The 20,134-nt window shown below is 40.9% G+C and overlaps 1 pseudogene; it reads left to right on the top strand.

Moving 5' to 3' along the window:
• LOC148596046 (spermatogenesis-associated protein 7-like) overlaps window positions 1-19,836 on the top strand; it is a 35,230-nt pseudogene extending 15,394 nt beyond the window's left edge.
• The last annotated feature ends 298 nt before the right edge of the window (window positions 19,837-20,134 follow it).

The raw sequence follows: 20,134 nt of genomic DNA, 5'->3' as shown, positions 1-20,134 counted from the left end.
TAATAGAACTTTGTTATCTTCTAAACTGTTTCTTCTATATAGAGTAAATTAGTGTTGGCTTAATTTGTATGTGGGCCTTTCACACAACAACAAGGGAGAGACAAGATTTTTTTATTAAATGTAGCAACAAGAAATGCCAGGAAAACAGAGTGGGAACTACAGCACCTGAATCTTACTGTGTTTTTAGAAGGACCAGATTTCAACTAAATCCCTTTTATTTACTTTATTTCCTGTTGCATTGACAACTACCAGATACCAGATACAAACACCAATGCAATTGTATAGTAACACAGTAAGAAGGATGATAAATTAGCAAATAAATGAGCTTACCAGGAAGGTTCCGGAATACATTTGCCTAAATAACTGCCGCACTGACCATATTACATGTTTGTATTCACTGAGAGGAAATACGTAGCCAAGAGTTCCTTTCTATTGCTGGGATAAAACCAGTTACATCCTGTAGGGGATTTGGGAAAAGCAGTGAACTGTGATACTCTTCCACAAATGAGTGAACCCCCTTTTCCCTCCTGAAATTAACACTTCCAGTTTTGGTTTTAGGCATATATTACAGCTATTTCTTACACTTCAGCTGAGCCGATGGGTCCAAAAGCAAGGGATGTCTTATTTTTGCTCTTCCAAAAGAAGAAGAGAGAGCGCTATATTTTGAGATACTGAAATGGCATATTAGTCTCTCCTTCATTCTTGGGCATTGCTAGTTGTTATAAGAGAGTATTTGGTGACAGGAAGAACGGGGAAGTGATCCTGTTAGCCTTAGGTAATTTGTGTTTATGAGCAATACATAAAACTGGCCCAGGCTGCTCAGTGTAATGGGGTAACAACCAACTTCCACACAGAATTTTAAGCAGTACACATGAAAAGAAAAATAATCCTGTCCTGGAAAAATAATCAGCTCAAAAAATGTGCTGTAGGACCCCTCAGCCTGCTTCATGCGGCGGAGGCACATATAAAACCTGCCAGCCTGGGAAACGAAACCTGTTGTCTATTAGGGAAGGGGAATGAGAGTTGCTAAGAGACAGTCTGACCCAGGCACTTTTGCTGACTTCCAAAAAACAAAAAAACTGTAATGCAGTGGAATGGTAGTTGTTCGAATAGGCATCCTGGCAGGTGGCATATTTATAACATATCTTTGTAGCGAAAATAGCAGTGAAATACTAAATGAAGTCTGCTTAAAAGTTGCAGTTCTTTGACCACATGGGACATTTGATTTTTTTCTTGGCCTTGGTAAGGCTTGGTGAGGGCTCAGCCATGCCTAGGATAGTCAGTGGGTGTCCTGCCCCACCTGCACACAAACCAGGCACCCTGGGCAGCAGATCAGGGAGGTACTGATGGTTTTCCCAGGACCCCACAACAAATCATTGGCCCAGCCATGAAATAAGCCTGGTCCCCTTATTGGCAGTACTGTTGCTTAGATGCAGAAGCAACTGCTCTGTTATTTTTTATGACAACAGAACACAAAGTCTTTAATCAGAATTGGGTGTCCACATTGTTTGGGTACTGTACAAACATAGATAAAAGGTGAAGGTATTAATCTCTGCATGAAAGCTATTGCGTGAGTACATTTTGTTATTTGTTACAGCAAGTTGTATAATCCTGCTTCCCAGTCATCCAGATAGGATTTAGCATTGTCAACATGTTTTTCTTAATAGGATGATGCTATATGTCCATGCAGGCCTGGAAAGCCAGATTATATGCCCGGGAGACTCTATTTATTTCCCCTGTTTTAGCTATTACTGAAATGTCTGTTTTCTCAATGACCAGGCCACAGCTTTGAGGCCAACTTACAGGGAAACAGTCAAGAGGTGGCATGCCCCATACAAAGGTATTTCAGACTTCTGAGGCAGTATCCAGGTGCTTCTTTTTATTCTTCTGGAAAAAAAAAAGTCATATTTGCTTCCTCCTGTGCTGAATGAACTGCATTTTCAACCCAGAAGAGCCACGTGCAGCTTGTGGTACTTCAGATGTCAAAACAGATTGACACCCCTCTGTGTATACTTTGTGTGGAGGTTGTTAGCTTTTGGTAACTACTGTGGCAATTGTAATTTAAACAACATTTATAAAAATATAGGCTTGTTATACATCATGTCCCTTTTCTGTAGAGCAATGCGTGGAAGGAAGATGAAGGGTGAAAAGGTTTGAAAGTTTTGGGCACGTACCATTCTTGTTTGCTTTGCTGAAAGTAAGGTCCTGACATAGGATGAGGAGCCATGAGGCCTTGCATTATGCATGAGAATGCCTCCCTGAACCTCTGTGGTCTTGGGTAGCTCATATCCCCTTCTTCTTCCTATGTTTCTTCTTGGCTTTGGTGTATTTTTTATTCAGATTATAGGATCCAAAGGGCAGGGTCTGCTTCTTATGTTTTCGTGTGTGCAGTGCTAGCAGAAGTGTTGCCCTTCTTTTTTCAGTCCATATTTGACTGAAAAAAAATACAGAAAAAAAAAAAAAAACATTTTATTAGCATTACAGTCTGCACAGATCACAGTGGCAGCCTGACTTTGGTCACTCAACTCTTAATATTTGGACTTGAATCCTTATTTGATTACCTCTGCTTTTCTTCTGTTTTAACCCACGTCAGCTCCTGCCTCCCCTATGAACTTTTTGGATAGGTGAAAGAAAATGGACAGGAGGCAGGAGCAAAATGTCATGTTCTATTATCCTCCAATGACTCATTACTTCCTGCGTGAATGACTTAGGGGAGTCCTGGATTTAATTTCATTTCAGATAAGGATGTGTACTTCTGAGAAGCAGGAAGGACTTGCTCATGCCAACCATAAAAAAGCAGAGTAATTGTCATTGCTGTATGCTACTTGGTATTAAGAGGAGGAGACAGCAGAGCCTTTAGAGGGCAAAAGGAGAATGAAAAGTAATACTGTGCTACTTGACTATTGCTTTAATCTTGTAAGAGTTGCGTTTGCATTTTCACATGTGCAGACAACGATCAGCAGAAAAGAGACAGACTAATTCAAGCCCTTCAAAACTATAACAAGGATCACATACGCAGTCTTTCTGCTTCACCATTCAACTCTAGAAGTGTTTCTCCAAGTCAGCAGAAGGTAAGTGATACTCTGAAAGCAAGGGACCTGTGATGTGTAGAATAGGATCACATGAAAGATACCCATTTCCCCTTGGCTACAGTCTGCAGCACTCGGGAATGCTTCTAACACCACAGTAAGTGCTGCTTTACTCAATATGGCTTTTTATGTTCTTGTCAAATGGAGATAATACTTAACAGTTTTACCACCAATATAAGGTGGAAAGACACCAAACAAACAAACCAAACCAAAAAAAAGCACTTTGCTTCTCTCAGTTCCTTAAAGCTAATCAGCCTATGTATCCTAAATGACCCACTGAACTTGAAGGTTTTACCTAAACTGCAATGACTTAATCATGCTTGTCGCTAGATATGGTGGATAGGTATGGTTGCTAGCTATGGCAGTGACAACATGTAACTGCTGTTATCCCTACGTGGCTTCTCAACTAACAGCGTGCGTGTACACATGCACTCATAAAACCACACACATCCTCTTTGTTCCTTTGCAAAGTAGTTCTGTTCTGTCATAATCTAGACATGCCATGGGGCAAAGTTGCTTCACCATTTTAGATTTAGATTTTTATTATTATTATTTTTTACATTTAGATCTCCAGGGGGGTTATAATGACGTTTTATTTTGTTTTATTTACCGTGAACTGAATGACCCTAGGTAACTTTACAGAAGCAATGCATTAGTATCAGTTACTGGACTCATGAGCTCAGTTCAGTTTCTGTATTGTCTGGAACAGAAAAGGTCACACAAGATGACCATGAGTCTTTTCCAAAATTAAATCTATAATCACAGGAGGAGGAAGATTAGTAAAAAGCTATTGTATCAGCATTCCCACAGCCCTCCTTTAATCTGATAGAGTATTGATTCATTGTAAAACTTTTTATTTTTTGAGAATTATAGTGGGTTTACCACTAGATTACCATTGACACTGATTATATGGTATGTCATCCAATTCAAACATCCACACTATTTTGACTTATAAAATCTTGTTTCCGCTGAGATAAACAGCAAAATGACAGGCAAGGATTTCACCTACATTATTTATATATTTAAGGATAGCAGTGCTTCCCTGTTTGGAGTCAAATCCGTGAGATGTTGTTCTGCTTTTACCTACATGGGTATACAAAGAAGGAGAATTGAAAATGCCATCCTAGTGGTATTGCAGAAGGCTGTAAGGTTGCCATTGAGACATCAGTTGCATGAATGAGAATCCATGAAGTTCAAGGAAGAAGAAATCTTCTCCACTCACTCTCTGAGCCCTCCAAAACATAAGGAATTTCTGTAATTCCCCAATAATACTTTTCATTAGCAAAATCTGCCTTGTAGAGAGAATGAAGGAAAAAGAAACTAGGCAAGTGCAGGGTAGCTTTAATCCTACTGCAGTTCAGAAAACTCTGAGAGTCATTTGCGCTGATTGAGGCAGTGGCACATGCAGGATTCCTGCTAAGGCAGTGAGCTTGATGGCAGATTCTTACATTTCCTCCTGAGTGAATCAATTTTTAGAAAATTCTTCAGCTTTCGTGAATTTGCTGTGAGTTATTTTTCTTTTATTTTACAGGGAAGTAGGTCACTGTTGGAAAAGAGTAATCGGTTTTTGCAGTCTAGTCTAAACTGCTTCCTGACAAGGAAAGAGCAGCTGCCCTTTGTACCTTGTCAGAAGCTCCCTTCAAGATCTCCTGCACCAGCTTTTACTGCAAGAAAGACTATCCAAAATGCTGCTCGGGGTGCTTTTTCTCCAGCTCACCTTCATGAAGCTAGCCCAGGCAGATCAGCTGCTTCGCCACTCCTGCAGGCCCATGTGCATATGAGCAATTGCAGCAGGAAGAAGACATTTCAAAACTCTTTTAATAAAACCTGCTCTGGAGACCTCCTTGACAAACACTCAGTTTGCTTCACAGAAAAAAAGCAACATTTTACCCCTCGAATCTTAAAGACACCACACCAATCTATTCTTGTAAAACACAGGTATTATAATCCTCCCGCCAAAAAAAGGAACTCAACACCTGGCAAACCACCACCAAAATCAGTGGATGATGACAATGAAAAGAGAGGAGATTTACACAGGTACTTACTCAGTTTGGGCATAAATCAATGTGTAAAGTTAAGTAACACGACTTTTGTGATTTCGCTTTCAAAAACGTAATTTTAAAATAGAAGTAATTGGTTTTCATTTTGCTTTTAATCTTTCAGTTTTTTAGAAGATGCACTTGTGGCACCACATTCAGATCACTTCTGTGAGAGGCCAGTTGAGGTAGGTGTACCCAGTTTGTTATAATTAAAAAGAGTGGAGACAATTATTCCTGTTTTAAAGATGTCCCTGGTTCTGTGAATAAGAGAAAGATAATCTAACGGACTTTGGGGAATATATGTAAAGAGCAAAAACAAAGCCTTAAATTATATTGTGAGAAGTCACTAAAATTGCAATAAAGAAATTTGGTATATGTAGTTAAGATAGGGTCAACAACGTTCAATTAATAAAATACAAAGTAAAGGAACTGGTCTCTCTGAAAAACCCAAATAGGCATTATGATATATGAAAAAAAAGTATAATCCAACACTATTCTATTCCTATGTACTGACTTCTCACTCCATCCAAAAAATAGAGTAGAAACTTCCAGTCAAAATTGTAAGGACTCAAGGTACAATTGATACAGTAGGATGCCATACATTACTTTGCATTCCATTAGATATCGATAAACTTAAAATGGAGGAGAGATTCATTTAGTGAATTTTAGTGCTCTTGAAAATATGATGGGTAGCAGTATCTGAAGTCGTATATGACGGAGAGGTTCTGTGAGATTTTTTTGCCTGCTAACCGGCTTACAGGGCCTATGTTGGATCTCTACACAACTCGACCAAGGCACTGCAGGCCTGATTTATGCTAGCCCCATTGCTACCTACCCCTATTCCATACATAATCCAACCAACAAAATCTTCATTTGATAACATTAACAACAGAAGCTCCTAAATTCAGTCCATCTATAAATCCCCATCTGCTAATACTCATGTACCTTGCGCTGAAAGACAAGTCTTTGATATCAGTGTATCTTTTTATGTGCCTTTAGAAACATAAAAATGTATTTTGAATATCCTTTGAAAGAAAAAAAAATCTTATTAATAGGCTCTGCAAATATTTCCCATCAAAATTTCGCATTTCCTTTATGTTTGCATGATTTTTCTGAGATAATATATCTTGTTTCTGTTCCTGCTAATGTGAATCCATCTTGCTTTGTTCATACAAGTGATTGACACTCAAGACATTCATTTCAAGTGAGCTGTCTTGTCACTTCAGTATAATGATGTTGTGATTTTGATTTGCTATATGATCAGATCATTTGTCCCTAGAGCTCTGAATGGAAATATAAAATACTAATATACATATAATCAAGGATCTACTTTTCCTCTTTACTTGTTTTTGTGGCAGAACTATGAATTATGGCTTACCAATTCTGACACGACACTTTCTCCAAGATCACAACTTCAAGAAAAGTAAGTGAAATACTTTTTTCCTTTTTAACTATTCCTAAGTTTTATATCAAAATACTAAAGTAGGAACCTGACAGAAAATTGGAAACATGGTGCAAGAGCCGATTAATTACAAATAGGCTGTATAAAGTGAGCAAAAGTTACACTGCTAAGGATATAGGTTCAGCCACTTGCTTGAAAAGTGTGGGGTCAGAAAACTGGAGATTTCTGAGTCATGCCATCAGTCTGCTATTAGTGTAGGCAAACTAAACAGGTGTCATTTCTTTCATAAACCAAAAAGTTAGTAATGGTTTGTCTCATGATACGTATGCTTTCTGTCCATTGCAACTATTTTTCTTGAATTTTCAAAAAAAACCCCAGATATTTAATGAATTGGTTAATAAGTCATTGTTAAGCTGACAAATAGAATATAAATCCTGGATGGTAAAAAACGCAGACTAGTAAAGAGATTCGTCAGCTAGTTAAGAGATTAATTACTTTTGAATATATTGACAAAATTTTCCCTTTGAATTAGTTTAATTACTGTAAAACTGCACTCCAGTGAAAATCCTCCTGGGATGGTTTTAGATATTTAAACCTTATTTGTATTCTGTGAATGTTAAGGAAAGTTGCTGACAGCTTGTGTATTTCTCTAGAGCAGACTATCTTTGTTTCCTTGAAGATCTTACAAATGATATTTTGAATAGAAATTGCTATCACAAAGTGTAAGTACTTGGCATTTCTTATTCATTTGACCAGTCATTCCATTAGGGTAAAGAACTAGTCTAACTTGATGCATACTTTTGTGCTTGCACTTTATACTAGTCGTGATTTAGGCTGTGTGGCTGAACAGAAAATATTTTCAGTAAGCCTAATATTTCTCCATAGCTTCTAGCAGAAGCACAGAAACATTATGTTCTCTTACTCTCTTCTCAAGCCCATTCCCTTATGGTGATATATGTTATTGTTGCACTAGTCTGATTCCGGTTGTTATCCGAGTGAGTCCTGAGCTTACTTACCATGGAGCAGCAATGAGTCTTCCTTAGCAAAGTGCATCACAGCAAAGAATCTTGTCCTGGGAATTGTTTTTCCCTAGTGTAAGAGCAAAATAAAAAATATGATAATTCTTGCTTGTAACATACAGACATGAAGACTCGAGTCAAATACACACAATAGTGCTGGTGTCCAACTGCAGCGTCCTTTAATGTTTCCTGTGCTGCTTCTAACACCGTGTCTCACACTCACCCGCGTACCGCCACGCACTCCCCTGCTGCCTCACACAGTTCTCATAGACAATACTTATAGGGCTATGATAAACCACAGGTCTGTTTGTGGGCCCACTAAGAGCTACAATATTGCATCTTAGCCTTTCTGTAGCATTTCCTGCACTGCATCTGAAATAGAAGATACTTCTCCTTTAAGGGAGAATTTCCTTTAAGGGAGAGTGAGTCTGAGTCCTTCTGAAGTGCTGTGTTCTGAGGCTGCAGAGGGCTAAGCAATGAGATCAATCAGACATCAGACATCGGATTGAGATATTTCTCAGAGAGATTTTGAGATATTTTCAGTTAAAATTCTTTTTAATATTTTTGTTAAGAATTGTAAGCATGAGTGTTTTTATTTTTTGAGCAATCAATTAAAGATATTGATTTTCTTTCTTCCTTTTTTTTTTCCTCCACATTCCAAACTAATTTAAAGTCTCGTATTATAAGTAGCTGTATCAGGTTTCATTTTTAATTTTCTGATTCCACTAGGAGGCTTTCAAAATTACTGACTTACTACACAACTAAGAGGTTGCTAAGTATTATGCAATTATAAGTAAGGTAACATTAAAATAAAATCTTCAAAAGCTTCAGAAAATTATTTTTTCTCCATACATAGTGAAAATCAAATGAGAGAAAAACAACACAAACTTTTACCCTTACGATGTGATAGCAGCAGGGATCGTGTATGTGGTCCCATATTGTGCCCAAGTCAGAACATGGCTGGCAATTAAGGTGTCCAGGCTGCAGGCGCGTCAGGTGGAAGGACCTCTCAGCTGATTTTAGGTGGAGATTGTTTAGATACTCTACACTCTAAACTCAAAAAATAATAATTAGTAAAAATACTGGAATCCATTGTCACAGGCTGTAGTAACAGAACATAGTAAACGGTGTTCTTCTAATTTAAATCTGGATTGAATTTCTAAATAGATTTAATGATGGAATATAAAAGGCATAACTGGTAGCTTTAGCGAATGTGCTTCAGGATTAAGATGTCCATTGACTTAGTCTTGCTTCTCTACAGATATGACCAAAGTAGCTTCCAAATTCCAATACATTGTTTACAGCTGAAACAGTGCTGCTGAGACCTCCAGTTCATGGCAGACTGTCTGAAAACACAGCCATTGGGTTAAATTTGACTAAAATATAGTCATTAAACCTGGAGAAATTTTGTTTTTTACAGATGCTCATCACAATTAGTGCATCTTTTGCTTGTAGCTTATGCGCCCATCGTGACAAAATATTTTTAGAGCACTTTTGAAAGCATCTGTCTTTCTCTGGTACACTTAGTTAACAAAAAAAATGACTATGAAAGTTCAACCTTCAATGTTTCCCTTAAAAGGTACTGAAAAGTTATCCTGGATATGAAGGGATCCTGCAAATGACCTGTAGAGATCTAAAGGCAATTTCAGAAGTTCTTTTTGAGTAATGAATTATAGTGGATGGAGGAACTACAGCTATAAATGAGTCTACATAGAGTACTGCCCAGGGCTCTTGGCAGTTTCATCCACTTCACACGTGGTAGGATGGCACTTGCAGACACATATGGCACCACAGGGACTTGGTCCTGCCAAATACAGAGATATGATTAACTGTGACGGAGGGCACCAAGACTCTTGTATTTGGGAAAGCACAAGTATATTACATATGGAAACATAGCGTGCAATATCATAGCGTGCCAACCAAAGTTCCTCCTCAACAGCAGGCACTTGGAAGGAGGCTATTCAACAACTTTACAAATATGTAAACTTTATTTTTTAAAATCCATTTATACCTATGGTATGGAAGCGGGGACATGGGGCAAAAGTAAAGAGTTGGAGTGTATTTTAAGTGATCTGGAAGGTAGGCTGAGTGGTGTTTTTCATTTGGAAGTGAATGGGCTTTGGATAGTCTCTTTTTGCACTGATGTTCCTTTTTATTCTTTCTAAGGGCATTAGAAGATATATTTCAAATGCACATTCAAAGTAAGAGACATAACCTTGATGAGGTGAGCAAAAAAAGTCTGTTATTAAATTCTCTGTCACCTACAGGAGAAATATTGTATATCAATGCTGAGCAACAATTTATGGCAGATTGACTGCTACACAATTTAAATACAAGGTGAAAAGAACCTGCTTCTATAAAAACAGCGGGTAGAGTGTTTTCTGTGGGGAATTGCTAAAGAGAGAATTTTTTCTGTGTTTCTATATATTTTTCTAATAAGGTTTCCAAAAGATGGATAGCGTACTTAGTGTGCAGAATGGCTTTAATTACATAAAACCTGTTTATGAAGAATATTTGCTGCTGCACTTTTTTGCTGCGACTGCTCTTTTCTGGAGAGAAATTTGTAGTCTGCGGCTAGATCCAGTAAGAAAACCCTGCTTTGTAATAACTCGCTTTTAGGAATTTGGTCCCTAGAGGAGAATATAAAACTCCAGGGTTCAACATTAAAGCTCCCTGTGTGGTACCTGCCAAGAGTTATACACCTTGCAACACTTATCGAAAAAGCTCACATGCTGAGAGGGGAGCAGTCTTGGGAAAGACGATACAAAATGCCAGGCACGAGTGTGTGGCCACATTCCTGTCTCTCCTCAGCAGCATTGGCATTGTATTTAGGATGAATTAAAGCACCTCTGCCAGTTTTAATCCAGATCTTAGAGCCCTCTCTTGGGAGCAGGGCTTATAACTGTTCTTTGAAAGATCTCTGTAGGACACAATGTTTTCCTTTTAAAAGTCATTCATGGAAAAAAGGGTGTTAGCGGAGTGCCTTTGCTCTTAGCCTGTTCTCCTAGCCCGGCGTTTTCCCGTGAACCGTGGGAGTCAGCTTCAAACGCCCCCCCAGACTAGGGAGGCCCAAATCCAATCCCACGCGTTGTGAGCGCATACCCCAAATGGGCATTGTGCTTTCCAGCTTTTAAAACCACTCCAATGGCTAAGACAATACGATCAAAAAGGGAGACACTAGCGTTGTAAGTGGGGATTGCGGCACTGGTTTAATAGGTACTGGCTTTTTCTCCTGCACCGTGATTATCAAATCTAAATTTATTTTTCTTTGCAGTCTCTGTATTAAAAAGAGAGACAGAGAGAGAGAGAGAGAAAGAAATAAAGAAAGAAGGAAAGAAGGAAAGAGAGAAAGAGAGAAGGAAAGAAGGAGAGAAGGAGAGAAGGAAGGAGAGAAGGAAAGGAAAGGAAAGGAAAGGAAAGGAAAGGAAAGGAAAGGAAAGGAAAGGAAAGGAAAGGAAAGGAAAGGAAAGGAAAGGAAAGGAAAGGAAAGGAGAGGAGAGGAGAGGAGAGGAGAGGAGAGGAGAGGAGAGGAGAGGAGAGGAGAGGAAAGGAGAGGAGAGGAGAGGAGAGGAGAGGAGAGGAGAGGAGAGGAAGAGGAAGAGGAAGAGGAAGAGGAAGAGGAAGAGGAAGAGGAAGAGGAAGAGTCCCAAGAGCTGGAGCAGAGCTTTGAGGTCCATGGAGGGCTCAGGCGTTTAGTCACGTTCTCCACATTGCTCTGCCCATCAGCTGCTGGTTTGGGCTTTGGTGCAGCTCCACACCACAGTTCTGCCACGTCATGGAGGGATGAGATTGCTAATTCCAGCCTTTAGAGGGATTTGGTGTCTGAGTCCTTCCTCTGCTTCTGTCTCTTACCGCCTCTACACGAGGAAGTTTCCTTAGGTTAAATGACTGAGAGGAATTAATGGCCAGAGGGGTGGCTTGAGCTCTCCAGCTCGTGCTGCCGCAGCACAGCCGGAGGGAGCGTGTCCGAGGCACCGACGGTGACATATTGGAGTGGCTGCCTTTGCTTGTGTGTTTGTGAAAGGTAACACGGCTGTTTGGCACCGTGCTTTCTTCAACAGCAGGCATGTGGGAGTTGTGCCTATGCTCTGTGCGGTGAATAAACAGCAACCAAAGGAATTACAAAGAATCTAGAATGCAGAAGGTTATTTTGTCTTTCAAAATGCCTCAGTATGGATGGAAATGGTGTTTTGGTACCTGTTTGGATGCTCATCTGACTGACAGTCAGTAGGTAGCAAAAGTTTCTGAGGAACAATCTGAGCTGAAATTAGTGAATTTTAAGTCAGGTTCTTGGAAAAAAAAATAGTACCTCAACTTGGGAGGATTTGTAATTTACATCTGTCTAGAAAATGTGGAGCGTGTATCTGAGGTTGGGGCCTGCTCAATTCCTTACTGATGTAGCTGAGAGTCCTATAAGAGGAGATTGAAGGTGCCTGACTCTTCCCAGAAGGATCTCAGCACTTCTAAAGCACGAGTTCTTAATCAGCAGTGGATTTTAAGTTGCAATATATTTAATATCTAGCTGTGTGTTGTTCTGTACTTGTGTAGATTTAAATCTAAAATCTCTGTCTTCAAAAATACTGACTAACGATGTTGAAGAAATTTAGAAAAGAGGAGTAAGATAATTAGTGGAGAGTGAATTGATCTGTAGAATTTTTAATCACATATTTAGTCATCCAGCAACAAAAGGGAAAAGTCCAAGGCTGCCTGTAGAAGGATGTAGCATGCAAAAGGGAAGGAGGGATTCTTTGGAAGGGTAATACGTATTCTAAGCAGAGGTTACATGAGAAGGATAGCTTAATGTACACGAGGAGCAGCTTGCTGGTACTGAGGTTTATTAGAAAGGCACCAGCTGAATTGCCAAGCACCACAGTGGGTGGACTTGAATGTCCTGCAAAAATATTTTTCTTTTTTAGTTTCTCTTCGTCTGAAGACCAAAGCTGTTTTGTTCATTATCACTGTTTTTTGGACCAGCAGACAAAATAGTAAGATGGAAACATTTTTCAAGGTTGTTGCAGTGTTTTTTTGTTTTTTACCCCCACTCGATGTCTGTCATTTGTTATTGTCTATCTGGGTACTTGTTATTTGTCTGGTTGGGTTCGTGCTTCCCTGGGCTGGGCTCGTCTGCGTACTCGCTACCAAAGAAAGGGTGGAAGAAAATACATGCAAGGAGGAAAGGAAGACGGTGTCTCAGGCACCAGAAGCTCTACTTTTAAAACAAACAAAAAATGTACAGCACCCTTCCCCTTATATTCTTCTCTAGGTACATAGACCGTACAGTTATTGGTGCAAGTGAGGGCACAGAGGGCAGTTCTTTCACTAGACTCCAGCCCAAGGCAACTTTCAATCTAGTTCATCAAGATATATCTGAGGAGCAATTTTCTTTGCTTTAGAACGTGTAATTTCAAACTTTGCCCAGGAGAAGGCATGCACCACTCCTCCCAACAAGATTTATTCTTGCCTTTCATGCTGTTTTACTGCCTCTTAAGATTGCATTTTGTGGTCTGCTTGGAAATCTTCAGCCGAGGGTGCTTTTTACCTACCCAGCCCTGGAGGTTCATACATATTTCTTTATGTTTAATTTTTTTTCCTTCAGCATTTATTAAGAAAATGAAGAATTCTCATAACAAATTTTTACAGAGAGAAAAGGTTTCCCCATTTTTTAATACTAATGAAATGGTCTCCAATCAGGATCATGTGTAAGAAATTTTTATCTGACCATTTACGCAAAAACAGCATTAAGCAGTTTTTCACCTTTGGAAATACATGGATGATATTTGATCTGCAGGGCATAGGCCTTAGAAATCTCGTCTATAATCAGGTTCAAGTCAAGAAACCATAAATCCCATGAAAATAGTTTCTTAAAAAAAAAAGAAAAAAAAAACTTCATTCTTGCTCGCACGTAGAGGTTAAAGAGTAGCTCTTAGCATTTAGGAGAGTGGAAAATGTCGCTTTGGGTTTGATATACCTCCTGAAAGGGGTCTCTAAGTGGGTGCCTTTGGGAAGTTGATGAGAAACTAATATGATGCTGCAGGATTTGAGGGTGACTCTGCTGGTTTGTCTTCCACAGATCCGTGCAAAAAGTAACTTATTGCCCAGAATTTTAGCATATAAAGCCTACAGCTGCTCTAGGCACAACGTAGTTTAGCTCGATAAGGAAACCTGGCAGGAAGTGGCGTAGGCTCTTTGGTTGCCACGAGCGGAAAGGATCAATTTTAACATTTCTTACGCAAAAAACAGAAAAATGTTTTCGCTGTACCAGGCGCCAGCCCTATCCTGGGTCACACCCAGATGCTGAAGAAAGCAGAAAGTTTAATCCCCGGCACCGTCTCCCCCTTGTTCCCTGCCCTTCCCTCTCCAAGTGCTGCCGAACGCTCTCTGCTGAGCCCGTCGCATCTCTTGGGGTTGCCTTAAAAGGAGATGTGTGAGCAGATGAGTGCGGTTTGGGATGCTAATGCAGTAATTACGGGCTTAATCATCAAAGGGAATAAGCAGTAGAGCAACACAGTCACTTTCAGCATTGTGCACTGTTACCATTTAAACCCAGATTTTCGCAATATGCCATAATTAGATACTGCACATGGGAAAGTTTTCAGTGTAAACCAGTAAAAAAGAAAATCACCACTCTGAGATTGGCACCGGACCCAAGTTTATCATTCTCACAACAGCAAATTTTGGTCCTCCAGTAAGTGGAAACTTCCCTCCAAACCCGTATATACTGACCTGGGGGCCCCATCATGACCAGAAAGGATATGTTCTGCAAGGCTTGTTATCTTCTACATAGAATCTGAAGTAAGAATCTGGTGCTTTGGCAAAGTGACATGGCTAATATTTTTAGGAATTCTACCATGAATTGCTTCATTTCAATTTCTTAAATTTCTTCTAGACATAGTTATTTCGCTGCCTGCTGTGGCACTATATAATGCACAGCTGGGTGTGCTAAAATGTTGCTCCAGTTTTTTACAGCATACACAGTCGTGACTCTGCAGTGACAAATACTGATTTCTGCAAGTACGTAGGTATTTGTCAGGGTTCCTGTGTGTGGAGACAATTGAAAAGCATGTGCAAATATAAACAGTTTTGAATATCCGTGAAGATTGTCTCTCTCATAGCCACAGGATGCATGTGCAAGAAGATCTTCACACCTGAGCAGCCAACAGCATTGCTTGCCTTAGCCTCTGAAACTAAACAAACTGTCCTCTGGCTCATTCTGTAATCAAGCTCATAAAATCAAGCCATAAACCAGTCATCAAGCTTCAAAATTAGATTTAGAGGGGAAAAGGGAGGACAAAGTCACATTCACATAGTTAAAACACAGGATTGAATCTGTCTCAAACAGAACTGGTGAGATCTGCACCGTGCAGGATCTGGGCCCAAGCTCTCACTGTCCTTGGGCGTCCATAGCTTTTCCCACCTTACTGGACTTTTTCCTTTTATTGAAGCTTCCTTTAGCAGTCAGCTAAGCAAAGTAAAGTATGTAAGATTAAAAAAATTACCTTTTAATATCTATGAAGGGCAATTTTTAGGACAGGTTTTAATAACTTTTAGATTTATTCAGAAATTATAAGACTATCTTCAGAGCCAAGGAGGTTTCAAGGTATTTTTTTCACTGTTCTTACTACCTATCAAAGCCATAAATCTCCTAAAAGCAAAACAAATCTCTTGATATTAAAGACAGCAAATGTCATCTTTCTGCTTGAAAAAGCATGTGCACAGAGAGATCTATTGGATCTTTTTCGCTGGAGTTTGGATCATTCCATACTTTCTTAAGCCAATGTGCTTGGAAGTGTGAGTTGCTTTTGAAGCACTGGATATTTTCCAGTGTTTACATCTCATGGGGAGGGGATTATCCATCATCTTTAATATGTTTCAACATGAAGAATTAGTTTTCTGTTAAAGCACTAAAGATCCAGTGCCCACCACCATGACCTTCTGTTTGATCTGGAATCTTACCATTTCCCCAGTAAATTTCTTAGGGTCTTCTGAAAGGCTTCTAATTCTCCCCATCACTTTTCCTCTTTCTACATGACGTTTTCTAGACTCCATTTTTTTTGGGCACAAATACCCAGAGGTCTATTTCCACATGCCCAAAAGAGACCACGTGACAAGGCAATCATCTCTCTCAGTGCTTATTAAGGGAAATTTCTTTGAGGATGCTCTTGTATGCTAAGCGATTAACTCATAATCTATTTTTCACTTGACTCATTCTTACTGTAATATTACTAGTCTTCAGCAAATCAAACCTCATTGGACAGAACCTCTCAGACCACCCTGCAGTTTTGTGCCATTCAGAATTTAGTCTTGTGTTTTTCAAGACAGTCACAAAGTTCACCTCGCTGGCTGGAATCCAAGCTGTGGATCACATATTTCATCGCTTGATGTGCCCTTCTTCTCCTATTACCGTTATACTGGGGCACAGGTGTATTTAGCTCAGCCCTCTTGTTTCTTTGTAAGGCTGAGAGAGCATATGGCTCACAGGAAAACGGGACCCCGGCCCCCAACACACACACACACACTAGTGAACTCACACACCAGCGAATTTTAGGATTTCAAGCCTGTGTCGCACCTCTGAGAAAACTGCGCGCTGGCCAGAAATGACCTTGGACTATGTGGAGCCCTAAGCTGTGGTACAGTAGCAAAATTCCACATTACTGTTAAAAAATAACAGAAAGCAACATAAAATAAAATAAAATAAAATAAAATAAAATAAAATAAAATAAAATAAAATAAAATAAAATAAAATAAAATAGTCTGTCCCTCTGCTCAGCACATCCTACGCGCTCCTCTCTTGAGCTCCCTGAACCGGGAGAGCCCCCATCTCCCCAGCTTTCCTGGGACCAGCCCAGCTTGCTACTCCATGAGCCGACGCGTTTCCTGCAGCCGCAGCTCCTCGCCGTGGAGCCTCCTGAATGCAAACCCTCATCTTCCCGGGGGTTCTCCCACACATCAGCCCTCGTGGAGGGCAGGGGGAGAAGGGGCTGAGGCCGTGGGGTTCAAGCAGCTGCTGGCATTACAGGTGCCTGGAGACGTCCCCGCGGGTACGCAGAAGGCCTCCCGACTCTCTGAAGTCGGGGGCTGAGTTGCTGCAGCCTCTGTGTTTCAGGCGTGAGGCGTTTTGCCGTGGTTCATTGAGGGGTCTTCTCCGTGACCGGCTGCATTTTGCTCACTGCAGTTTTGGGGTGATACGGGGTTGCTTCTCGCCCCCTCCTTGGCAGTGCTGCCTGTTCCCCTCGCTGCAGCGCTGGGTTCAGTTTGCTGGGGACCGAGCTATGAGCAGAGGCTGCAAAGTTACTGCAAATGAAAGGTAGAATCTCCGAGACTCCGTTAGTGAGCTAGAGGAAATAAATGAATGAGATAGTGGGGACAAAAGTGAAACACCCACTTAACTGAAATCTCATTTCAGTCTATTTTTCTGCAGTTAATTAAGCATTGAGGAAAATGGCTGCAGAAAGCCCGTTTTAAAGCAATCAAGGACTGCCAGAAATCAAACCAACAATTTGAAAAGAGAACAACATTGCTCTCTGGCATCTGATAAAATAAGATATTTGACAGGGAACAATATGTGCAGCACTGGCTAATTGAGAGGCAAGGGGGAAGAACAGTCGTTGCTGTATTACAGACTTTATGGAAACATCTCCTGTGTCCCGCGGGGACAGGAGGAATTTTTGGAAGCCTCCTGCCCTGCTCCAGAGAGCCAGCAGCCGCTCGCTTTCCCAGCGGTGTTTTTAGAACATGCCCTGGGCACCAGCACAGAAACAGCAGCCGTGGTAACTGAAATTGGGAGAATTTGCCTTTAAACTGAGTTTAATGACACCCTTTCCTGCTGAAGAGATGTGGGATGAGAAACAAACAGGGAAGAAATCTTCATGAAAGTCTGCCCTGTTCACAGCATCCTCTGTTGATGCTCCTCAGCGCATCTTACCACCCTGTACCAGTTTATATGGACCAGGTCTATTCCCGTGTCAGTTTTGCTATACATTAGGCCGACCATGTACTTTTCAAAGTGTTTGGATTAGCGCAAGGGCAGCATTTCCATTTTACTGCCTTCTAATTTGGAGCTATAGCTAAACACAGTGTCAGCTCTACCTAAGGACACGTCTACGTTTTAGAAGGTCTGGCAGAGGTCTCGTGGCTGTCGTCTATCAAGGGTAGGTGATTCACTCTCATTTTTTTCCATGCAATTTCAGCAAATGAAAATGATCCTTACGACCCAGGCACATGCTCTAGCAATGCACCTCCACCCCAGCTTGCAACATTTCTACCATGTCTTTCATAGATACTCTTCTGTTTTATAAATACTCTCTAGGCAAGATCAGGCATTTCTATCCACGTAGAGGAAACAATTCTCCTTCTTCCCGTGATGAACCTGTGATTCCGAAGATTAGAAGAACCGAGAAAGTTTTGTATTTATGTGGATAATAAGGATATCCAGTTGTAACAAGCCAAAGAAGTAAAAATTATGAATTATTTTAAAATTCCAGTGTTTTACATTTTTGCCAGCATTCATTAGGAGAGGAAGACACCTATGGACGTGGATGGGCTGCCTCAGCAGGCCAGTTCCTGCCCTCCTGGCTTCTTGCTGACCTGAAGATAATACCAGTAACCAGACAGCCAACGCTCAATTTAAAAGATCAGACCAAGAGTGAAGGAGTGAAGAAGGTGAAGAAGGAGTTAAGCAAGCAGGAGATATGGAGAGCTGGGAGTCACAAAACAGATCTTCCTGGCTGTAATTGCTCCCAAGGAATTGGCAAGAAAAAAATCGAAAGGCTGGAGTATCAGTCTGCCTCATTACTGCCTTCAGCCTCCGTGGCTTGAATCTAAGTTAATTAAAAAGGATCCAAGCTCTGCTTCTTAGGCGTTGTAATATCTTCAAATCACTCAATGCCAGGCAACGGCTAAACCCACATACAACTTTAAGAATCAACAATAAAATTGAAAAACGGAGTATTCTCCCGCAGGGTGTCAGAAGAATACGGAGCATTTAGCTTTCTGCATGTGGAGAATCCAAGCAATGCCCAGCCACAATTAGCACTTTCCCACTCCCCCGTTTTGCCCCTCCAAGAAAGCTGTGGCCTGATGGGGAGCTTCCCCCCAGGCCACGTGGGACTCGGCGGGGTCGCTAATAAAGGAGCTCCAGCCCCCTGCCCAGGCCTGGGAACGTCTCATTAAACTTTCATCTACTTCATTTATGGAGCAACGTAGTAGAAAAGCAAAATATTGAAAGGTGATTTTTCTGTGCACCCACCAATCAACAGTGCATTCGCCTAAGTATTTGAATAGATGGATAGTGAATACAGATCATGAGTTTCTGTTGTTAGAAAGCTTCCAGGAAGACAAAGCAATGCAAAAAAAAAAAAAAAAAAAAAAAACGAACAGACCTAGCTATTTTGCAGCCACATCCTGTTTTTCTAAGTTCTATGGTCGTTTCTGAACAATATACTGAAATAAGCTCTTGGGCATGCATACATGCATGTGGGAACATGCACACACATGTATACAGAGAAGATGCACATTATTTCCTACCACTGGACTTACAGATTTAACATACCACATTTTATGCAAATCCACAACATCGCTCGTACAAAAAAATTCCCCGTTAGATGCATGTTGCCCTTCTCTCTGGCGCCACCATCTAGATCTTTAAGGTTGTTTATGATGCATGTTTGAGACTAGGCAGATTTGGATTTGCCACAGCTCCACCTGGTATTTTTCTTCTCCTATTTAGAGGATATTAATTAAGATCAACTGTAGGACGCATCAATATATTAAGCAGGAGAGTGGGAATGTGTTTCAGCTGTGTTCTTCCCTTGAGCTCCTGGGAAACCTCCTGGGCAAGGGGCACATGCGGATGATGGTCAGTAAAGAGCGTTTAGTCCTACTGAGGGCTATTTTGGGTGAAAATGGTATAGACTGTGCTCATATAGTACCTGATTCGACTGCAGCTATGTGAATTCCTGTTCATCTCAGCAGCTGAGTGAGCTGCAGAAGTCAGGGCAGGCTCTGACCCGGGAGCGTTTTACATTCGGAAGCATGAGAGCTCAATTTAAAATTTGCTCTTAATAATAGTGCCAGAAGAGTGGCAGCCAAACAAATCTCATTTTATGTTTTCCTTTCATCACTAGGTAAAAATGGGAAGGCTGGTTCAAAGCCTGAAGAAGGAGCTGAACATCACAAATCAGCCCGACCTTCCCATCAGCTGCAAGAGTCCATGACAAAATGATACCAGCATTGCTGCAACTTGTGTTCAGCCTGCAATTTTTGGCATTTCAGAGAGCATTCAAAATTAGTTAGGACAGCAAACTGGATTATGTAAGCACCAAAGACAATGAAAAACTTGGGGAAAAAACTGAAAAATGGGGAAGAAACGCATCTCCCTGCGACACAACAGAGTGCCACTGTGGCAACAAGCTGGCGGGCTGAGAACGAGAGCCGAGCACAAGGAGGGCATTTCCACAGGGACTCGCACCGGTTGAACCAGGAAGCCGGCCGTGGGCATCCTCGCGTTCCACGCTGGCCGCTGCCACCGACACCGGCTTTCTGGGCAGCCTTCGCACTACGAATTCCGGTTGGACGTTTTCATGTCAT

Source organism: Tinamus guttatus, unplaced genomic scaffold (assembly GCF_059628265.1).
Source record: "Tinamus guttatus ecotype Peru unplaced genomic scaffold, ASM5962826v1 Tinamus_guttatus_pri_ptg000033l, whole genome shotgun sequence".
Lineage (NCBI taxonomy): Eukaryota > Metazoa > Chordata > Aves > Tinamiformes > Tinamidae > Tinamus > Tinamus guttatus.
The sequence above is the reverse complement of the archived record's forward strand: the minus strand, read 5'-3'. Positions and strand labels throughout refer to the sequence as shown.